Here is a 24,615-nt window from a genome sequence, read left to right as displayed (position 1 = left end):
GGTATTAGACTGGTGTATGTTTGGTGGTATGGTATTAGACTGGTTTATGCTGGGTGGTACGGTTTAGACTGGTGTATGTTTGGTGGTAGGGTATTAGACTGGTTTATGCTGGGTGGTACGGTTTAGACTGGTTTATGCTGGGTGGTACGGTATTAGACTGGTGTATGTTTGGTGGTATGGTATTAGACTGGTTTATGCTGGGTGGTACGGTTTAGACTGGTGTATGTTTGGTGGTACGGTATTAGACTGGTTGATGCTGGGTGGTACAGTATTAGACTGGTTTATGCTGGGTGGTACGGTTTAGACTGGTTTATGCTGGGTGGTAGGGTATTAGACTGGTTGATGCTGGGTGGTACAGTATTAGACTGGTTTATGCTGGGTGGTACGGTATTAGACTGGTTTATGCTGGGTGGTAGGGTATTAGACTGGTGTATGTTTGGTGGTACAGTATTAGACTGGTTGATGCTGGGTGGTACAGTATTAGACTGGTTTATGTTGGGTGGTACGGTATTAGACTGGTTTATGCTGGGTGGTACAGTATTAGACTGGTTTATTCTGGGTGGTGCTGTATTACACTGGTGTATGTTGGGTGGTACGGTATTAGACTGGTTTATGTTGGGTGGTGCTGTATTACACTGGTGTATGTTGGGTGGTACGGTATAAGACTGGTTTATGCTGGGTGGTACAGTATTAGACTGGTTTATGCTGGGTGGTACGGTATTAGACTGGTTTATGCTGGGTGGTACAGTATTAGACTGGTTTATGCTGGGTGGTACGGCATTAGACTGGTTTATGTTGTGTGGTGCTGTATTACACTGGTGTATGTTGGGTGGTACAGTATTAGACTGGTGGATATTGGATGGTACGATATTAGACTGTTGTATTCTAGGTGGTACGATATTAGACTGTTGTATCCTGGGTGGTACGGTATTAGACTGGTATATGCTGGGTGGTACAGTATTAGACTGGTGTACGTTGGGTGGTACGGTATTTAGACTGGTGTACGTTGGGTGGTACGGTATTAGACTGGTGTACGTTGGGTGGTACGGTATTTAGACTGGTGTACGTTGGGTGTTACGGTATTTAGACTGGTGTACGTTGGGTGGTACGGTATTTAGACTGGTGTATGTTGGGTGGTACGGTATTAGACTGGTATATGCTGGGTGGTACGGTATTAGACTGGTGTACGTTGGGTGGTACGGTGTTAGACTGGTTTATTCTGGGTGGTATGGTATTAGACTGGTTTATTCTGGGTGGTATGGTATTAGACTGGTTTATTCTGGGTGGTATGGTATTAGACTGGTTTATTCTGGGTGGTATGGTATTAGACTGGTTTATTCTGGGTGGTATGGTATTAGACTGGTTTATTCTGGGTGGTATGGTATTAGACTGGTTTATTCTGGGTGGTATGGTATTAGACTGGTTTATTCTGGGTGGTATGGTATTAGACTGGTTTATTCTGGGTGGTATGGTATTAGACTGGTTTATTCTGGGTGGTATGGTATTAGACTGGTTTATTCTGGGTGGTATGGTATTAGACTGGTTTATTCTGGGTGGTATGGTATTAGACTGGTTTATTCTGGGTGGTATGGTATTAGACTGGTGTATTCTATTCGCTCTGTTCCAGGCATTATTATGAACAGGTCTCACCTCAGCAGCCCCCACTGTCACCAACTGACTTAGGGGACTCTTTTCAGGGTTCAGTTGTTGGGTCGTAAGAGCTTGTTATTGAACTCTGTCTTCAGAGTACTGTTCAGATGGTTTGGCCATCCTAGAGCCCGATCTCCCTGCAACTCTGTCATTGGGGGTACAGTGTCTGCGGCCTCTGTGCCCTCTCCTACTCCTTCCCCTTTATTTCCTTCCTGTTCCGGATCCAGCTACTCCATCTGTCGGAGGCCCACGCCATCCTGTAAAGCGCGGGAGAGGGAGGATTTCCTTGTCCTTCTGGTACATTATACCAGGGGAAATGGTAGAAACAATGTAAGTAACCGAATTTATGTCCCTCTAACTGCCCTAAATGATCTCTTGTTAAATACTGTTCAAATAATATGGCTACAGGTTCATCTGTCTCACCTGAAACCGATTCTTGTGGGAAGCTGCTCTAGACCACCAAGTGTTTACAGTTTGTATCTGGATAATATGTGTGAAATGCTTGATAATGTACGTGATATCAACAGAGAAGTATATTTTCTGGGTGATTTAAATATTGACTGGCTTTTATCAAGCTGCTCACTCAAGAAAAAGCTTCAAACTGTAACCAGTGCCTGCAACCTATGCAGGTTATCAGTCAACAAATGTTAAGGGTAGTTACAAACAGCACAGGAATGAAATCATCAACATGTATTGATCATATCTTTAATAAATGAGGAAAAGGGAATGGCAAATAAGTTTGGCTGCACAACTGATTGGCAAACGTACTGCAAATTGAGAAATCATATGACTAAACTGAATAAAAAGAAGAAACCACGCTATAAAACAAAGTTAAATGACATAAAGAGTGACAGTAAAACGTGATGGAGCACCTTCAATGACATTTTGGGAGAAAAAGACAAACTCAGCTCCATCATTCAATGAATCAGATGGCTAATTCATTACACACTGACTGTTATTGCCAACTACTTTAATGATTGTTTCATTGGCAAGTTTAGCACATTTAGGCATGACATGCCAGCAACAAATGCTGACACTACTGTACACATCCGAGTATATCTGACCAGATTATGAAATACAATAATCCTAATTTTGAATTCTGTAAAGTGAGTCTGGAAGAGGTGAAAAAATGATCTTCTATTTAAGCCTACTAGAAAGTGTGTCCCCTCAGGCATGGACTGAAGAACAAGTCATTCCTCTTCCTAAGAATTGTAAAGCCCCCTTTACTGGCTCAAATAGCCAACCAATCAGCCTGTTACCAATCCCTAGTAAAGTTTTGGAAAAAATTGTGTTTGACCAGCTGCAATGATATTTTACAGTAAGCAAATTGACAACAGACTTTCAGTGCACTTTTATAGGGGAAGACATTCAACATGCACAGCACTTACACAAATGACTGATGATTGGCTGAGAGAAATTGACTATAAAAAGATTGTGGGGGATGTTTTGTTAGACTTTAGTGCAGCTTTAGACATTATCGATTACAGTCTACTGCTGGAAAAACGTATGTGTTACGGCTTTACACCCCCTGCTATATTGTGGATGAAGAGTTACCTGTCTAACAGAACACCGAGGGTGTTCTTTAATGGAAGTCTCTACAACATAATCCAGGTAAAATCAAGAATACCCCAGGGCAGCTGTCTAGCTGTCTAGAGCAAAGCCTGTGTGTTTATGTATGCGGATGACTCAACACTATACACGTCAGCTACTACACCAACTGAAATGACTGCAAAACCTAACAAAGAGCTGCAGTTAACTAACTGTACCACCCAGCATACACCAGTCTAATACCATACCACCCATTATCCACCAGCCTAATACCGTACCACCCAGCATACACCAGTATAATATCATACCACCCATTATCCACCAGCCTGATACCGTACCACCCAGCATACACCAGTCTAATACCATATCACCCATTATCCACCAGCCTAATACCGTACCACCCAGCATACACCAGTCTAATACCATACCACCCATTATCCACCAGCCTGATACCGTACCACCCAGCATACACCAGTCTAATACCATATCACCCATTATCCACCAGCCTAATACCGTACCACCCAGCATACACCAGTCTAATACCATACCACCCAGAATACTCCAGTTTCAGGGCTTACCAACGACCAATTAGAGTCAAGGAATAAGTCAGTCCTAAATATTTCAAAAACTGAAAGCACTGTATTTGGGACCGATCATTCACTAAACGCAAAAGCTCAACTAAATCGTATAATAAATAATGTGGACATTGGATGAGACCAAACATAAATAACATGCATGCCAATCTCTCCTGGCTCACACGTACTTACAATAAACAATTCCCGACAAGGACACGGGGGAAAAAGCGGGAACATACACAACATGCATTAGGGAATTGAAACCAGGTGAGTGTGACAACTAGACGAAACAAATGGAACATGAAAAATAGATCGATGATGGCCAGAAGACCGGTGACGTCGCACGCCGAACACCGCCCGAACGAGGAGAGGAACCAACTTCGGCAAAAGTCGTGACACACACACACACGAGAACATACACACTATACACACACGTACACGTGAACTATGCACTATACACACACAAACACATTAATTGTGGATAGATCAGCGGCGTCTGGTAAAACAAGGGGTGATGGACTAGAAAAATGGCTCAGGAGAACAAGGCTGAAGTTATGTATTCCTAACCAATTGTGTTCTTTTGGTAGTTACTTTGCGTTGTTTGTAAGTATTTTTAAACTTATTTTGTACGGTTGCAGCTAGCGTCTCTTATGACTGAAAACAACAGAAGTGTGATAACTCACCACAGACTGGCAGAATACTTTTTGTCCTTTAACGAGTCCGACAAGCCCGACGTGAATGAAATACTGGAACAGGCCCAGAACCCCGTCATTTGCATGAAGAGAAGGCGGAGAAGAATGAGTCCGGAGGGCAGGCTGCCTTCTGAGAATTCATAGGCGATCGAATAAACCCTCACTTCCTTCCATTCTGCAAGCAACCGTGCAATCTTTGGAAAATAAAATCGATGACCTACACGGAAGATTAAACTATCAACGTGACATTTAAAACTGTAATATCTTACCAACATACAGCTGGCTGGTTATATGCAGTACCGGCAGGTCCTGTGTGGCTCAGTCGGTAGAGCATGGTGCTTGCAACGCCAAGCGTTGTGGGTTCGATTCCCGCTGGGACCACCCATATGTAAAAGTAGTGGCCCCAGCTGACTTGTAAGTCGCTTTGGACAAAAGCGTCTGCTAAATGGGATATATTATTATATTATTATTTATTATTATTAGAACAGTGGCGTCTGGTAAGACAAGGGGCGGCGGACTATATATTTTTGTAAATAACAGCGGGTGCACTATATCTAAGGAAGTCTCAAGGTTTTGCTCACCTGAGGTAGAGTACATCATGGTACGCCGTAGACCACACAATATACTTTAATTAAGAGAGTTGTCATCTGTATTTTTCGTTACATACCACCACAGACTGATGCTGGCACTAAGACCGCACTGAATGAGCTATTTTCCACCATAAGCAAACAGGAAAATTTGCCACCCGGAGGTTGCTCTCCAAGTACAGGGAGGCAGGTAGCCTCGTAGTTAAAGCTTTGGACTACTAACCGAAAGGTTGCAAGATCGAATCCCTGAGCTGACAAGGTAAAAATCTGATGTTCTGCCCCTGAACAAGGCAGTTAACCCGCTGTTCTAAAGCCGTCATTGAAAATAAGAACTTGTTCTTAACTGACTTGCCGAGTTTAAAAAAAGGTTACAGGGGGTGTTATGCTGTGTTAATGATGAGGGTGATCTGGAGATTTAAATCCTTTTAACCTTGTTTTCATACAATCTGGAAGTACAGGCTGGTACATATGGAAATGAGATCTGAGATCTGAGGTCTGAATGTTGATGTGATGCACAAACGTGTAGGGTCTTGACCGAATAAAGTGTTTTTTGAAATTCTAGTTCTCTTCATGGAGTACTATTGTGTGTTTCCAGTCCACCTCATGCCCTCTAATATGCCCACCCAGACAGTGGCCCTCGCCTTCACCTCCCTTCCCTTCCCTTCCCTACCCTTCCCTTCCCTTCCCTTCCCTTCCATCCCCTTCCCTTCCCTTTCCTTCCCTACCCTTCCATCCCCTTCCATCACCTTCCCTTCCCTTCCCCTCACTTCCCTTCCCTTCCCTTCCCTACCCTTCCCTTCCCTCCCAATCCCTTCCTTTCCCTTCCCTTCCCTTCCCTTCCATCCCCTTCCCTTCCCTTCCCTTCCCTTCCCTACCCTTCCCTTCCCTTCCCTTCCCGTCCCTTCCCTCCCCTTCCCTACCCTTCCATCCCCTTCCATTCCCTTCCCTTCCATCCCCTTCCCTTCCCTTCCCTTCCCTTCTCTTCCCTTCCCTTCCCTTCCCTTCCCTTCCCTTCCCTACCCTTCCCTTCCATCCCCTTACCTTCCCTTCCCTTCCCTTCCCTTCTCTTCCCTTCCCTTCCCTTCCATTCCCTTCCCTTCCCTTCCCTACCCTTCCATTCCATCCCCTTAATTTTCCCTTCCCTTCCCTTCCCTCCCTTCCATCCCCTTCCCTTTCCTTCCCTACCCTTCCATCCCCTTCCATCCCCTTCCCTTCCCCTCACTTCCCTTCCCTTCCCTACCCTTCCCTTCCATCCCCTTACCTTCCCTTCCCTTCCCTCCCTTCCCTTCCCTTCCCTTCCCTTTCCTTCCCTACCTTTCCATCCCCTTCCATCCCCTTCCCTTCCGTTCCCCTCCCTTCACATTCCCTTCCCTTCCCTTCCCTTCCTTCCCTACCCTTCCATCCCCTTCCCTTCCCCTCCCTTCCCTTCCCTTCCCTTCCATCCCCTTCCCTTCCCTTCCCTTCCCTTCCCTTCCTTCCCTTCCCTTCCCTTCACCTCCCTTCCCCTTCCCTTCCCTTCCATCCCCTTCCCTTCCCTTCCCTTCACCTCCCTTCCCCTTCCCTTCCCTTCCCTTCCCTTCCCTTCCCTTCCTTCCCTACCCTTCCATCCCCTTCCCTTCCCCTCCCTTCCCTTCCCTTCCCTTCCATCCCCTTCCCTTCCCTTCCCTTCACCTCCCTTCCCCTTCCCTTCCCTTCCCTACCCTTCCCTTCCCTTCCCTACCTTTCCATCCCCTTCCACCCCCTTCCCTTCCCCTCCCTTCCCTTCCCTTCCCTTTCCTACACTTCCATCCCCTTCTATTCCCTTCCCTTCCCTTCCCTTCCCTTCCCTTCCCTTCCCTTCCCTTCCCTTCCCTTCCCTTCCCTACCCTTCCATCCCCTTCCTTTCCCTTGCCTTCCATCCCCTTCCCTTCCCTTCCATCCCCTTCCCTTCCATTCCCTTCCATTCCCTTCCCTTCCCTTCCCTTCCCTTCCCTTCCCCTCCCTTCCCTTCCCTTCCTTTCCTTTCCCTTCCCTTCCCTACCCTTCCCTTCCCTTCCCTTCCCTTCCATCCCCTTCCCTTCCCTTCCCTTCCCTTCCCTTCCCTTCCCTTCCCTTCCCTCCCCCTCCCTTCCCTTCCTTTCACTTCCCTTCTCTACCCTTCCCTTCCCTTCCATTCCCTTCGCTTCCATCCCCTTCCCTTCCCTTCCCTTCCCTACCCTTCCATCCCCTTCCCTTCCCTTACCCTCCCTTCGCTTCCATTCCCTTCCCTTCCAACCCCTTCCCCTCCCTTCCCTTCCCTTTCCTTCCTTTCCCTTCCCTTCCCTTCCCTACCCTTCCCTTCCCTTCCATCCCCTTCCCTTCCCTTCCCCTCCCTTCCGTTCCTTTCACTTCCCTTCCCTACCCTTCCCTTCCCTTCCCTTCCATTCCCTTCGCTTCCATCCCCTTCCCTTCCCTTACCCTCCCTTCGCTTCCATTCCCTTCCCTTCCAACCCCTTCCCCTCCCTTCCCTTCCCTTCCCTTTCCTTCCTTTCCCTTCCCTTCCCTTCCCTTCCCTACCCTTCCATCCCCTTCCACCCCCCTCCCTTCCCTTCCCTTCCCTAACCTTCCATCCCCTTCCATCCCCTTCCATCCCCTTCCCTTCCCTTCCCCTCCCTTCCCTTCCCTTCCCTTCCCTTCCCTTCCCTTCCCTTCCCTTCCCTTCCCTTCCCTTCCCTTCCCTTCCCTTCCTTTCCCATTCTCTTCCCTTCCCTTCCCTTCCCTACCATTCCCTTCCCTTCCATCCCCTTCCCTTTCATTTTATAGAAAATGTTACAGGGATGTTTTCTAAATATTGTCAGAATTTTTTTATCCTCGTCAAGCATGACGATCCAAAAACGTTCTGACAACGACAGTGGAGAACAGTCTCCTCTTGTCATAATTCAACGTTCAAAAGACAGTTCCCCTGGAGCTCTGGTAACATTTATTGACTCTTCCTGGAATGTTTTCTGAAGGAACGTTCTGACAATGATTTCAACATTGGACAGATCTAGGTTGGAGAATAGAGGACTGCAACACTGAATCTTCCAGAATCGTTCGGGGAACAAAGATAGTTTTGTGTGCATTTCTTTGCTATAGTGTATCAGTCATTGCAAGGAAAGATACAGAGATCTCCAAAAGCCTCAGGATGTAAAGTAGCATAAATATCCTATTAAAGAGATGCCCCTCCCACTCTCCCCTCCTCTTCCCTCTTCCCTCTTCCCTCCTCCCTCTCTCTTTTCCTCCCAATCTCCCCTCCTCTCCGTCTCCCTTCCTCCTCCCACTCTCCCCTCCTCTTCCCTCTCCCCTCCTTTCTCTCTCTCACCTCCTCTTCCCTCTCTAACCAACTCTTCTCTCTCCCCTCCTCTTTCTCTCCCCTCCTCCCTCTCTCCAATCCTCCCTCTCTCCCCTCCTCCCTCTCTCTTTCTCTCCCAATCTCCCCTCCTCTCCGTCTCCCTTCCTCCTCTCACTCTCACCACCTCTTCTCTCTTCCCTCCTCTTCCTCATCCCTCCTTCCTCTCTCATCCACTCTCCCACCCCCTCTTATACGCTCTCACTCCCTCTCCTACCCCTCTCATCCCCTTTCCTTCCCCTCTCATCCCTCATCCCCTCTCATCCAACTGCTGTGTAATGGAGCCCTCCTCCTCCTCCTCCCTCTCTCTTCTTGTGTTGAGGGATCAGGGGCGAGCATATAATGTTGTGTATAGATGTAGCGGTATAGTAGCCTTCTCCTCCATTCTTCCTTTTTACATTTTTCTCTCCTCCTTCTGAGTTATCTGGATGTGGGAGTGATGTGTAATGACTCTGCTCTGTCTCTGTCTCTTTCTCTCTCTCTCTCTCTCTCGCTTACTCTCTCTCTCTCTTTCTTTCTTTCTCGGCTGAGCTCACAATTTCACTCTCTCTCGCACCCTCTCTCATTCTCTCCTCCCTCTACTTTTCTCTTTCATCATCCCTTTCCCTCTCTGTCTCTCTCTCTCTCTCTCTCTCTCTCTCTCTCTGTCGCTCTCTTTCGTTCTGTCTTTCTCTGACAGTTGGGATGGAGCAGGACAGGTCATGTTAGTATGATCTCATTAGTCTGCACTTAGTCTCAGAACAAACAGCCAGTGGCCTCCTGTTCTAACAAATGGATACACTCATACACTACCCTAATGTCTCAATGTGTGTGTTTGTGTGTGTCTTTACATTCTAATGCTTCTCCTCTGCTCTCCACAATATGGGCTCCCGAGTGGCGCAGTGTTCTAAGACACTGCATCTCAGTGCAAGAGGCGTCACTACAGTCCCTGGTTTGAATCCAGACTGAATCACATCCAGCTGTGATTGGGAGAATCGCTTTGGGTGGCTCACAGGTGGCCCAGTATTGCCGGGGTAGAATGTCCCCTTAAATAAGAGTTTGTTCATAACTAACTGACTTGTTGAGTAAAACAAACATCTAATGAACAACATCTCTCAGATTGACTTGTTGTTTTCCAAACATCACATTTAGATGTTGCTCCAAATGTCAAATTCTGAGGTGTTTTAAACAGCCTGTGTGGCTCCTCCTGCTGCAGCTGTCCCCAGGGTTGCTCCTCCTGCTGCAGCTGTCCCCAGGGGTTGCTCCTCCTGCTGCAGCTGTCCCCAGGGTTGCTCCTCCTGCTGCAGCTGCACCCCAGGTTGCTCCTCCTGCTGCAGCTGCACCCTGGGTTGCTCCTCCTGCTGCAGCTGCACCATGTGTTGCTCCTCCTGCTGCAGCTGCACCCTGTGTTGCTCCTCCTGCTGCAGCTGGACCCTGTGTTGCTCCTCCTGCTGCAGCTGCACCCTGTGTTGCTCCTCCTACTGCAGCTGCACCCTGTGTTGCTCCTCCTACTGCAGCTGCACCCTGTGTTGCTCCTCCTACTGCAGCACCAGTGCGTCAATCTAAGTAATTTAATAAAACAATTCCCTTCAAAATCCGTCAGTTGAAGATAGAGATATCTGTTTTGCATAAACTGCATCTCAATCCACCTCAATCTGCTAATGGCCGCCATCTGCAACTCAATCCACCTCAATCTGGGGTGGCAGGGTAGCCTAGTGGTTAGAGTGTTGGACTAGTAACAGAAAGGCTGCAAGTTCAAATCCCCGAGCTAACAAGGTACAAATCTGTCGTTCTGCCCCTGAACAGGCAGTTAACCCACTGTTCCTAGGCCGTCATTGAAATTAAGAATTTGTTCTTAATTGACTTGCCTAGTTAAATAAAGGTAAAATAAAAAAATCTGCTGACGGCCACCTTCTGCACATCAATCCACCTCAATCTGCTAATGGCCGCCTTCTGCACATCAATCTGCCGATGGCCGCCTTCTGCATCTCAATCCACCTCAATCTGCTAATGGCCGCCTTCTGCACCTCAATCCGCTAATGGCCACCTTCTGCATCTCAATCCACCTCAATCTGCTAATTGTCGCCTTCTGCACCTCAATCCACCTCAATCTGCTAATTGTCTCCTTCTGCACCTCAATCCACCTCATTCTGCTAATGGCCGCCTTTTGCACCTCAATCCACCTCAATCTGCTAATGGCCGCCTTCTGCACCTCAATCCACCTCATTCTGCTAATGGCCGCCTTCTGCACCTCAATCCACCTCAATCTGCTAATGGCCGCCTTTTGCACCTCAATCCACCTCAATCTGCTAATTGCCGCCTTCTGCACATCAATCCACCTCATTCTGCTAATGGCCGCCTTCTGCACCTCAATCCACCTCAATCTGCTAATGGCCACCTTCTGCATCTCAATCCACCTCAATCTGCTAATTGTCGCCTTCTGCACCTCAATCCACCTCAATCTGCTAATTGTCGCCTTCTGCATCTCAATCCACCTCAATATGCTAATGGCCGCCTTCTGCACCTCAACCCACCTCAATTTGATAATGGCCGCCTTCTGCACATCAATCCACCTCAAGCTTCTGACGGCCGCCTTCTGCATCTCAATCCACCTCAATCAGCTAATGGCCGCCTTCTGCACCTCAATCCACCTCAATCTGCCGACGGCCACCGTCTGCACCTCAATCTACCTCAATCTGCTAATGGCCTCCTTCTGCATCTCAATCCACCTCAATCCGCTAATGGCCGCCTTCTGCACCTCAATCCACCCCAATCTGCTAATGGCCGCCTTCTGCACCTCAATCCACCTCAATATGCTAATGGCCGCCTTCTGCACCTCAATCCACCTCATTCTGCTAATGGCTGCCTTCTGCATCTCAATCCACCTCAATCTGCTAATGGCCGCCTTTTGCACCTCAATCCACCTCAATCTGCTAATTGCCGCCTTCTGCACATCAATCCACCTCATTCTGCTAATGGCCGCCTTCTGCACCTCAATCCACCTCAATCTGCTAATGGCCACCTTCTGCATCTCAATCCACCTCAATCTGCTAATTGTCGCCTTCTGCACCTCAATCCACCTCAATCTGCTAATTGTCGCCTTCTGCATCTCAACCCACCTCAATTTGATAATGGCCGCCTTCTGCACATCAATCCACCTCAAGCTTCTGACGGCCGCCTTCTGCATCTCAATCCACCTCAATCAGCTAATGGCCGCCTTCTGCACCTCAATCCACCTCAATCTGCCGACGGCCACCGTCTGCACCTCAATCTACCTCAATCTGCTAATGGCCTCCTTCTGCATCTCAATCCACCTCAATCCGCTAATGGCCGCCTTCTGCACCTCAATCCACCCCAATCTGCTAATGGCCGCCTTCTGCACCTCAATCCACCTCAATATGCTAATGGCCGCCTTCTGCACCTCAATCCACCTCATTCTGCTAATGGCTGCCTTCTGCATCTCAATCCACCTCAATCTGCTAATGGCCGCCTTCTGCACCTCAATCCACCTCAATCTGCTAATGGCCGCCTTCTGCATCTCAATCCACCTCAATCTGCTAATTGCCGCCTACTGCATCTCAATCCACATCAATCCGCTAATGGCCGCCTTCTGCACCTCAAGCCACCTCAATCTGCTAATGGCCGCCTTCTGCATCTCAATCCACATCAATCCGCTAATGGCCGCCTTCTGCATCTGCTGTGGAAAGTTTGTCTCATGTCAAACCAGGAGACATCCCAAAAATTGGTCATCTCACGAAAACGTCTGTAGCGTGGAACTAATGTGACCCCACAGTGGAAAGAGGAGATTCTCACGTACCCACTAATGTGACCCCACAGTGGAAAGGGGAGATTCTCACGTACCCACTAATGTGACCCCACAGTGGAAAGGGGAGATTCTCACGTACCCACTAATGTGACCCCACAGTGGAAAGGGGATATTTTCACGTACCCGATTGTGTTCTCTGTTGGGTCTACGACCCCCACAAGTATCACAGGACTCGTATGAAGGTAACCAATGCCGGAAGTATGGTGGTAACCGATACTGTGAGTATGGTGGTAACCGATACCTCCCAGTAACCGACACCGGGGGTATGGTGGTAACCGATACTGGGAGAATGAAGGTAACCGATACCTCCCAGTATCGACACCGGGAGTATGGTGGTAACCGACACCGGGAGAATGTAGGTATCTGATACAGGGAGAATGTAGGTATCTGATACAGGGAGAATGTAGGTATCTGATACAGGGAGAATGTAGGTATCTGATACAGGGAGAATGTAGGTATCTGATACAGGGAGAATGTAGGTATCTGATACAGGGAGAATGTAGGTATCTGATACAGGGAGAATGTAGGTATCTGATACAGGGAGAATGTAGGTATCTGATACAGGGAGAATGTAGGTATCTGATACAGGGAGAATGTAGGTATCTGATACAGGGAGAATGTAGGTATCTGATACAGGGAGAATGTAGGTATCTGATACAGGGAGAATGTAGGTATCTGATACAGGGAGAATGTAGGTATCTGATACAGGGAGAATGTAGGTATCTGATACAGGGAGAATGTAGGTATCTGATACAGGGAGAATGTAGGTATCTGATACAGGGAGAATGTAGGTATCTGATACAGGGAGAATGTAGGAATCTGATACAGGGAGAATGTAGGTATCTGATACAGGGAGAATGTAGGTATCTGATACAGGGAGAATGTAGGTATCTGATACAGGGAGAATGTAGGTATCTGATACAGGGAGAATGTAGGTATCTGATACAGGGAGAATGTAGGTATCTGATACCGGGAGAATGTAGGTATCTGATACCGGGAGAATGTAGGTATCTGATACAGGGAGAATGTAGGTATCTGATACAGGGAGAATGTAGGTATCTGATACAGGGAGAATGTAGGTATCTGATACAGGGAGAATGTAGGTATCTGATACAGGGAGAATGTAGGTATCTGATACAGGGAGAATGTAGGTATCTGATACAGGGAGAATGTAGGTATCTGATACAGGGAGAATGTAGGTATCTGATACAGGGAGAATGTAGGTATCTGATACAGGGAGAATGTAGGTATCTGATACAGGGAGAATGTAGGTATCTGATACAGGGAGAATGTAGGTATCTGATACAGGGAGAATGTAGGTATCTATTAGAGGGAGAATGTAGGTATCTGATACAGGGAGAATGTAGGTATCTGATACAGGGAGAATGTAGGTATCTGATACAGGGAGAATGTAGGTATCTGATACAGGGAGAATGTAGGTATCTGATACAGGGAGAATGTAGGTATCTGATACAGGGAGAATGTAGGTATCTGTTACAGGGAGAATGTAGGTATCTGATACAGGGAGAATGTAGGTATCTGATACAGGGAGAATGTAGGTATCTGATACAGGGAGAATGTAGGTATCTGATACAGGGAGAATGTAGGTATCTGATACAGGGAGAATGTAGGTATCTGTTACAGGGAGAATGTAGGTATCTGATACAGGGAGAATGTAGGTATCTGATACAGGGAGAATGTAGGTCTCTGATACAGGGAGAATGTAGGTATCTGATACAGGGAGAATGTAGGTATCTGATACAGGGAGAATGTAGGTATCTGATACAGGGAGAATGTAGGTATCTGATACAGGGAGAATGTAGGTATCTGATACAGGGAGAATGTAGGTATCTGATACAGGGAGAATGTAGGTATCTGATACAGGGAGAATGTAGGTATCTGATACAGGGAGAATGTAGGTATCTGATACAGGGAGAATGTAGGTATCTGATACAGGGAGAATGTAGGTATCAGATACAGGGAGAATGTAGGTATCAGATACAGGGAGAATGTAGGTATCTGATACCGGGAGAATGTAGGTATCTGATACAGGGAGAATGTAGGTATCTGATACAGGGAGAATGTAGGTCTCTGATACAGGGAGAATGTAGGTATCTGATACAGGGAGAATGTAGGTATCTGATACAGGGAGAATGTAGGTATCTGATACAGGGAGAATGTAGGTATCTGATACAGGGAGAATGTAGGTATCTGATACAGGGAGAATGTAGGTATCTGATACAGGGAGAATGTAGGTATCTGATACAGGGAGAATGTAGGTATCTGATACAGGGAGAATGTAGGTATCTGATACAGGGAGAATGTAGGTATCTGATACAGGGAGAATGTAGGTATCAGATACAGGGAGAATGTAGGTATCAGATACAGGGAGAATGTAGGTATCTGATACCGGGAGAATGTATGTATCTGATACAGGGAGAATGTAGGTATCTGATACCGGGAGAATGTAGGTATCTGATACAGGGAGAATGTAGGTATCTGATACAGGGAGAATGTAGGTATCTGATACCGGGAGAATGTAGGTATCTGATACAGGGAGAATGTAGGTATCTGATACAGGGAGAATGTAGGTATCTGATACAGGGAGAATGTAGGTATCTGATACAGGGAGAATGTAGGTATCTGATACAGGGAGAATGTAGGTATCTGATACCGGGAGAATGTATGTATCTGATACAGGGAGAATGTAGGTATCAGATTTAAAATATATATATATATATATTATTTTTTTAACATTTATTTAACTAGGCAAGTCAGTTAAGAAAAAATTCTTATTTACAACGACGGTTTATGAACAGTGGGCTAACTGCTTGTTCATGTGTAGAACAACAGATTTGTACCTCGTCGGCTCGGGGGTTTGAACTTGCAACCTTCCGGTTCCAACGCTCTAACCAGTAGGCTACCCTGCTGTCTGGGAGAATGTAGATATCCGAAGCGAATGTAGGTATCCGATACGGGGACATATATTTTGAGCTTTCTTATATCTATATATGACAGACACTTCAAAACTGTCTTTTTTTCCATTTATAAATGTGTTATTCAATGCGTTTTATGGGCTATAGTAGTAAAGGCCAAATTCAACATTTTATCAAATATTTTCGTGGGATTTTTTTTTTATACCTGAAGGCGTCCTAAAATTCAAAATCAAATAGTTAAATGATACATAGTGATTTTATTTTATTTTGTATTTTATTTCACCTTTATTTAACCAGGTAGGCTAGTTGAGAACAAGTTCTCATTTGCAACTGCGACCTGGCCAAGATAAAGCATAGCAGTGTGAACAGACAACACAGAGTTACACATGGAGTAAACAATTAACAAGTCAATAACACAGGAGAGAAAAAGGGGAGTCTATACACATTGTGTGCAAAAGGCATGAGGTAGGCGAATAATTACAATTTTGCAGATTAACACTGGAGTGATAAATGATCAGATGGTCATGTACAGGTAGAGATATTGGTGTGCAAAAGAGCAGAAAAGTAAATAAATAAAAACAGTATGGGGATGAGGTAGGTGAAAAAGGGTGGGCTATTTACCAATAGACTATGTACAGCTGCAGCGATCGGTTAGCTGCTCAGATAGCACATGTTTGAAGTTGGTGAGGGAGATAAAAGTCTCCAACTTCAGGGATTTTTGCAATTCGTTCCAGTCACAGGCAGCAGAGTACTGGAACAAAAGGCGGCCAAATGAGGTGTTGGCTTTAGGGATGATCAGTGAGATACACCTGCTGGAGCGCGTGCTACGGATGGGTGTTGCCATCGTGACCAGTGAACTGAGATAAGGCGGAGCTTTACCGAGCATGGACTTGTAGATGACCTGGAGCCAGTGGGTCTGGCGACGAATATGTAGCGAGGGCCAGCCGACTAGAGCATACAAGTCGCAGTGGTGGGTGGTATAAGGTGCTTTAGTGACAAAACGGATGGCACTGTGATAAACTGCATCCAGTTTGCTGAGTAGAGTGTTGGAAGCAATTTTGTAGATGACATCGCCGAAGTCGAGGATCGGTAGGATAGTCCGTTTTACTAGGGTAAGTTTGGCGGCGTGAGTGAAGGAGGCTTTGTTGCGGAATAGAAAGCCGACTCTTGATTTGATTTTCGATTGGAGATGTTTGATATGAGTCTGGAAGGCGAGTTTACAGTCTAGCCAGACACCTAGGTACTTATAGATGTCCACATATTCAAGGTCGGAACCATCCAGGGTGGTGAAGCTCGTCGGGCATGCGGGTGCAGGCAGCGATCGGTTGAAAAGCATGCATTTGGTTTTACTAGCGTTTAAGAGCAGTTGGAGGCCACGGAAGGAGTGTTGTATGGCATTGAAGCTCGTTTGGAGGTTAGATAGCACAGTGTCCAAGGACGGGCCGGAAGTATATAGAATGGTGTCGTCTGTGTAGAGGTGGATCAGGGAATCGCCCGCAGCAAGAGCAACATCATTGATATATACAGAGAAAAGAGTCGGCCCGAGAATTGAACCCTGTGGCACCCCCATAGAGACTGCCAGAGGACCGGACAGCATGCCCTCCGATTTGACACACTGAACTCTGTCTGCAAAGTAATTGGTGAACCAGGCAAGGCAGTCATCCGAAAAACTGAGGCAAAAAACCAACCTTTGAAAGAAAACAAATTCTATTTATGCTATCTTAAAACATCTTCAAAGAGTTCCATATGTCAACTTAGAACTCCTAAATTGATAGGAGTTTGTTTCTGCAATTTTACAGCGAGTTAGCGACGTCACATGCTGATATTGACTTTGGTATTATTGTGTGTAACGACCAGACTGAGAGCACTCCATTGTGGGTTTTGTTGTCCACTTTCGCTGCAACAGATTTCCACAACGATTTTCACATGTTGCCCCCAATCTCATTATAACGACGAAATTAAACATTTTTTCATGAAAAACGTTGTTCTCACATATTAGGGATATTCAACTGTGTAAGTCATAGTAATTAGTGGTTTTGGGTAGATTATTCCTTTCAATTTTAGTATAGGATTATTATTTTTTTAACTATCCCAATCCATCCACCATCCACAACGCCCTACCAAAACAGAAGGCTACTTGATGGCAATAGCACTCACTGCTGCCCCTAGTGGCCGGTTTTGAAGGCATCTCCCAACATCCTGGGTACCTGGACGTTGGATTTCGAAGTGGATCTTGAGCAGCATTGCTGACTAGTACACTCTTCAGCTTTCACTACCCTAATGATCTCCACCTAATGTTCTCTCTCTCTCTTCTTCATTCTCCTTAGCACCTACTTCAGATCTCATCTCTCTCCCCAGACAGCTCAGTTCTACCTAATGTCCTGAGAGGAGACAGAAGAGTGCATCCTATTCACATCAGTCACTCAGGTAATGCAAGTCCATGTCTCCCAATATATTTGCCTCTTTAAATAGTTCTCTCATTTCCTCTCCTCTGTTATACTCAGTTTCCTCACTTGGTTTCTTCTTCCCAGAGTGCCTCGGTGGCAGTGTGTTCTGTGCATCATTTTAACCCCCCATCTCTCTATTGTTTCTCTCTCTCCTCCTCCTGCCCTGTCTCTCCCTCGTAATTTTGCTCACTCTTATCTCTTTCTCCACTCTCTCTCTCCACCCCCTCTCTCTACAATGCTCTACTCCCTCCCTCCCTCCATCCCTCCCTCTACATGTCTCTCTCCCTCTCCCTGTCCCCCTTCTCAGTGTTAATCTCTGAGATGGAGGTCTGTCACACAGACAGCTCAGAGCATTACAGTTCATTTCCTGACTTGATGGGAATGGAGAACATCCATTACGTTTCACTCATTACCTTTCAGACCATAACATCCTTACATAACATCCTTACTCCATGGACAAGTCATTCCCTCCGTATCCCTATCCTTACTCTGTAGACAAGTCATTCCCTAATATCCCTAACCTTACTCTGTAGACAAGTCATTCCCTCCATATCCCTATCATTACTGCGTGGACAAGTCATTCCCTCCATATCCATATCCTTACTACATGGACAAGTCATTCCCTCCATATCCCTATCCTTACTCCATGGACAAGTCATTCCCTCCATATCCCTATCCTTACTGCGTGGACAAGTCATTCCCTCCATATCCCTATCCTTACTGTGTGGACAAGTCATTCCCTCCATATCCCTATCCTTACTCCATGGACAAGTCATTCCCTCCATATCCCTATCCTTACTGCGTGGACAAGTCATTCCCTCCATATCCCTATCCTTACTCTGTAGACAAGTCATTCCCTCCATATCCCTATCCTTACTCTGTGGACAAGTCATTCCCTCCATATCCCTATCCTTACTCTGTGGACAAGTCATTCCCTCCATATCCCTATCCTTACTCTGTGGACAAGTCATTCCCTCCGTATCCCTATCCTTACTCTGTGGACAAGTCATTCCCTCCATATCCCTATCCTTACTCCATGGACAAGTCATTCCCTCCATATCCCTATCCTTACTCTGTAGACAAGTCATTCCCTCCATATCCCTATCCTTACTCTGTGGACAAGTCATTCCCTCCATATCCCTATCCTTACTCTGTGGACAAGTTATTCCCTCCATATCCATATCCTTACTCTGTGGACAAGTCATTCCCTCCATATCCCTATCCTTACTCTGTGGACAAGTCATTCCCTCCATATCCCTATCCTTACTCTGTGGACAAGTCATTCCCTCCATATCCCTATCCTTACTGCGTGGACAAGTCATTCCCTCCATATCCCTATCCTTACTCTGTGGACAAGTCATTCCCTCCATATCCCTATCCTTACTCTGTGGACAAGTCATTCCCTCCATATCCCTATCCTTACTCTGTGGACAAGTCATTCCCTCCATATCCCTATCCTTACTCTGTGGACAAGTCATGTCCTCCATATCCCTATCCTTACTCTGTGGACAAGTCATTCCCTCCATATCCCTATCCTTACTCAGTGCACTGCAATTGTTGCTTCCCAAATGGTACCCTTATAGTCTAATACTTTTGGGCCTTCTCAAATTTAGGATGCAGAAAAGATACTCAGAGAGCAGTTTCTACATGAACCATAAATCACTCTCTCCACCTCTCTCAATATAGCATTGCACAGGTTGCTCTAAAATGACACACCCTACTCTGGCTTATTGAAGAGACACCATGCTGAAGGATCACTTAACTCCCAAAAGCTTGGAGGTCAAATTCTCTCCTCTCCTCCTACATGTTCATTATGCTGCAATAACTGGTAATAATTAGATATTAATTGACTGTCTTATAAAGTTAAATGAAACAACAGTACACACATGACCTCTCTTGGCACTGAGGTGAATTACAATTATGCCCTCCTCTCTCTCTCTATCTCTCTCTCTCTCTCTCTCTCTCTCTCTCTCTCTGTCTCTCTCTCTCCCTTGATGTCTCTCTCTCTTTCTCTCTCTCTGTCTCTCTCTCTCCCTTGATGTATCTCTCTCTCCCTTGATGTCTCTCTATCTATCTGATATCTAAACAGGCCAAGCAAAGTCCATTGCAATGATTCTTTAACGCACAAGAACCTTGAGGGGAGGAATAGAGAGAGTGAGACAAATACCTAGATAGAGAGAGAGCGAGAGACAGAGACAGAGACAGAGACAGAGACAGAGAGAGAGAAACAGAGAGAGAGAGAGAAATAGAGAGAGAGAGAGAGAGGGAGAGAGAGAGAGAGGGGAGAGAGAGAGAGAGAGAGAGAGAGAGAGAGAGAGGGAGAGGGAGGGTAATGAAGGGTAAAGGTAGCCAGAAATAAATCAGCTAATGAGACAGATGGATCAACCCCCAGTGACCTTTCTCTTCCTTGTCTAATCATCCCACAGTCATTATGGCCGCTTTATTCACTGTTTACTATTCAAAATGACTCTAACGCACACATGTGCACACGCACACACACACACAGCCATCAGTTTACTTCAGTGTTGCTTTATCCAGATGTTGTAACCACAGCACAGCTGGAAAACACAACAAGCATCACAACCGGTATCAGGTGCATTCAATTGACCATACTTATTTGATTTGATTTGGTTACTCTGTTAGCTCCATCCAAATGTGGTTGTTGTTGAAATCGTTTTACGAGCTAACAACATCAAGCCACCATATGCCTCTGTGTGGGTTTGTAGCTGGCAGACAGGCTGGCGGGCAGGCAGGCTGGCGGGCAGGCAGGCTGGCAGGTAGGCAGGCTGGCAGGAATAGAGCAGTTGAACAGTAACAACTGGTGCTGGTCCCCCTGAGAAGAGAACTAGCGTAGAGCTGGACCAGGAAACAACATGGTGAGGTTTCTAGTCTACAGCATAACGCTTCCTAGCAGAGACGGAAGGCTTCTATACACTAATGGGCTATTCAGATTGAACATAAATCATCATTTGTTTTCTTGTCACAGGGTTGAATAAAATGAATGCGTGTGTGTGCGGGGGGGGGGGGGGCAGAAGGTGTGTGTGGAGGGGGTTGGGGGTGGACTGGATGGTGTGTGTATGAGTGTGAGTGTGTGTGGGGGGGGGGCAGAAGGTGTGTGTGGAGGGGGGTTGGGGGGTGGACTGGATGGTGTGTGTATGAGTGTGAGTGTGTAATAGTGAGTTTATGTGAGAGAGGGAAAGCACATTTCCATATTGTTCCACATTACTGTACATCTTTCATTAACACCGTTCAAAGCAGCTTAGGGGTTCTCCGAGGCCATTTGTGTGCCAGATTCCAGGTTACCCAACGAAACATGGAATAAAAATGGTAAACTGCCAGATGTCTGAGCCGACCGGAACTATTTCGGCCTTGGAGACCCCATAGAACCAAAGGAACCACTTACTATTCCGACGGGGAATTCTAAATTCCGAAACAAGCTGGTTACACGGCACACGACAGGACCTGCGTCAGCTTAAAGAACAGAACTCCAGCCATCGCTAAGCTATTGCAATTATTCCATGGTTACATATCCAACACATATCCAAGTGTTATAGATAAAACTATTAATGTACCAGGGTTATACCTGCCTTTTTCTATACTGTGCCATGCGGAGAGTGGAAACTGCAGAAACAGAGATAGAAAGAGGCTGTGCTGTGGAGGCTGCTCTGTGCTATCCTTAGACATAGTTAGCCAGGGGCCAAGGCTATTCGCTCTCAGATAATGTCAAAATGGTACAAATTGAGGCACTTCTTTGTGACAACTCTTTGTACTCTAGACCCTTTCCCAATACTCCACGACCCAGTATATCCTGCGCTGGCTCTACACACTATGCCTCCAGTGCGCCTTCATAGCCCAGTGCGTCCTGTGCCAGCTTTCCACACTCACCGAGCTAAAGTGGGTATTCAGCCAGTACACGTTGTGGCAGCTCCACGCACCAGGCTTCTAGTACGTCTCCGCAGTCCTGTGAGACCTGTTCCGGTACGTACGAAGCCTCCAGTGATGATCCATGGCCCGAAGCCTCCAGTGATGATCCATGGCCCGAAGCCTCCAGTGATGATCCATGGCCCGAAGCCTCCAGTGAATGTCCATGGCCCGAAGCCTCCAGTGATGATCCATGGCCCGAAGCCTCCAGTGATGATCCATGGCCCGAAGCCTCCAGTGAATGTCCATGGCCCGAAGCCTCCAGTGATGATCCATGGCCCGAAGCCTCCAGTGATGATCCAATGCACGAGGCCTAAAGTGATGATCCATGGCAAGAAGCCTCCAGTGATGATCCAATGCACGAGGCCTCCAGTGATGATCCATGGCCCGAAGCCTCGAGTGATGATCCATGGCCCGAAGCCTCCAGTGATGATCCAATGCACGAGGCCTCCAGTGATGATCCATGGCACGAGTCCTCCAGTGATGATCCATGGCCTGAAGCCTCCAGTGATGAACCTGTCACGCCCTGACCTTAGAGATCCTTATTATTCTCTATGTTTGGTTAGGTCAGGGTGTGACTCGGGTGGGAAATTCTATGTCTTCTGTTTCTTTGTTTTTGGCCGAGTGTGGTTGCTAATCAGAGGCAGCTATCATTGTCTCTGATTGGGGATCATACTTAGGCAGCCCTTTTTCCCACCGTTAGGTTGTGGGATCTTGTCTTCTGTTTAGTTACTGTTGCCTGACAGAACTGCGTTTTCGTTTTAGATTTTGTTATTTTGTTTGAGTGTTCTTTAAATAAAAATCATGAACACTTTCCACGCTGCGCCTTGGTCTACTCTTTCTACCACCAACGAGAGCCGTAAGAGTAATATGATAAAAATCAAATCAAAAATCGAATCAAATATTATTGCACATGCGCCGAATACAACAGGTGTTTCACCTTACAGTGAAATGCTTACTTACAAGTCCTTACCAACAGTGCAGCTTTATGAAAAAAATTGAAATATAACAAACAATTGAGGAGCAACAATAAAATAACAGCAGCGAGGCTATATATAGGGGATTCTGGTACAGGGTGAGTGTTTAGGCTATATATAGGGGATTCTGGTACAGGGTCAGTGTTTAGGCTATATATAGGGGATTCTGGTACAGGGTCAATGTGGAGGCTATATATAGGGGATTCTGGTACAGGGTCAATGTTTAGGCTATATATAGGGGATTCTGGTACAGGGTCAATGTGGAGGCTATATATAGGCGATTCTGCTACATGTTCAATGTTTAGGCTATATATAGGGGATTCTGGTACAGGGTCAATGTTTAGGCTATATATAGTGGATTCTGGTACAGGGTCAATGTTTAGGCTATATATAGGGGATTCCGTTACAGGGTCAATGTTTAGGCTATAAATCAAAATCAAATCAAATTTATTTATATAGCCCTTCGTACATCAGCTGATATCTCAAAGTGCTGTACAGAAACCCAGCCTAAAACCCCAAGCAGGTGTAGAAGCACGGTGGCTAGGAAAAACTCCCTAGAAAAGCCAAAACCTAGGAAGAAACCTAGAGAGGAACCAGGCTATGTGGGGTGGCCAGTCCTCTTCTGGCTGTGCCGGGTAGAGATTATAACAGAACATGGCCAAGATGTTCAAATGTTCATAAATGACCAGCATGGTCGAATAATAATAAGGCAGAACAGTTGAAACTGGAGCAGCAGCACGGCCAGGTGGACTGGGGACAGCAAGGAGTCATCATGTCAAGTAGTCCTGGGGCATGGTCCTAGGGCCGCGGTTCAGTTGAAACTGGAGCAGCAGCACGGCCAGGTGGACTGGGGACAGCAAGGAGTCATCATGTCAGGTAGTCCTGGGGCATGGTCCTAGGGCTCAGGTCCTCCGAGAGAGAGAAGGAGAGAATTAGAGAACGCACACTTAGATTCACACAGGACACCGAATTGGACAGGAGAAGTACTCCAGATATAACAAACTGACCCCAGCCCCCCGACACATAAACTACTGCAGCATAAATACTGGAGGCTGAGACAGGAGGGGTCAGGAGACACTGTGGCCCCACCCGAGGACACCCCCGGACAGGGCCAAACAGGAAGGATATAACCCCACCCACTATGCCAAAGCACAGCCCCCACACCACTGGAGGGATATCTTCAACCACCAACTTACCATCCTGAGACAAAGCTGATTATAGCCCGCAAAGTATAGCCCCCTATATATAGGGGATTATGGTACAGGGTCAATGTTTAGGCTATATATAGGGGATTCTGGTACAGGGTCAATGTGGAGGCTATATATAGGGGATTATGGTACAGGGTCAATGTTTAGGATATTTTTAGGGGATTCTGGTACAGGGTCAATGTTTAGGCTATATATAGGGGATTCTGGTACAGGGTCAATGTTTAGGCTATATATAGGGGATTCTGGTACAGGCTCAATGTGGAGGCTATATATAGGGGATTCTGGTACAGGGTCAATGTTTAGGCTATATACTGGGGATTCTGGTACAGGGTCAATGTTTAGGCTATATATAGGGGATTCTGGGACAGGGTCAATGTGGAGGCCATATAAAGCGAATTCTGGTACAGGGTCAATGTTTAGGCTATATATAGGGGATTCTGGTACAGGGTCAATGTTTAGGCTATATATAGGGGATACTGGTACAGGGTCAATGTTTAGGCTATATACAGGGGATTCTGGTACAGGGTCAATGTTTAGGCTATATATAGGGGATTCTGGTACAGGGTCAATGTTTAGGCTATATATAGGGGATACTGGTACAGGGTCAATGTTTAGGCTATATACAGGGGATTCTGGTACAGGGTCAATGTTTAGGCTATATATAGGGGAATCTGGTACATGGTCAATGTTTAGGCTATATACAGGGGATTCTGGTACAGGGTCAATGTTTAGGCTATATATAGGGGATTCTGGTACAGGGTCAATGTGGAGGCTATATATAGGGGATTCTGGTACAGGGTCAATGTTTAGGCTATATATAGGGGATTCTGGTACAGGGTCAATGTTTAGGCTATATATAGGGGATTCTGGTACAGGGTCAATGTTTAGGCTATATACAGGGGATTCTGGTACAGGGTCAATGT

At 46.4% G+C, this 24,615-nt stretch overlaps 1 long non-coding RNA gene across 1 annotated transcript in view; it reads left to right on the top strand.

The window, feature by feature from the left end:
• The first annotated feature begins 1,880 nt into the window (after nucleotides 1–1,880).
• Nucleotides 1,881–24,615, top strand: part of LOC135526646 (uncharacterized) — a 38,827-nt gene continuing 16,092 nt past the window's right edge. Inside the window, exons 1-2 of the long non-coding RNA XR_010453335.1 lie at nucleotides 1,881–1,980; nucleotides 17,467–17,566. This is a non-coding gene — a long non-coding RNA (uncharacterized LOC135526646). The remainder of the gene's footprint in view (nucleotides 1,981–17,466; nucleotides 17,567–24,615) is intronic.

This window comes from Oncorhynchus masou, chromosome 32 (genome assembly GCF_036934945.1).
Source record: "Oncorhynchus masou masou isolate Uvic2021 chromosome 32, UVic_Omas_1.1, whole genome shotgun sequence".
NCBI lineage: Eukaryota > Metazoa > Chordata > Actinopteri > Salmoniformes > Salmonidae > Oncorhynchus > Oncorhynchus masou.
This window is presented reverse-complemented; position numbering and strand designations above follow the sequence as displayed.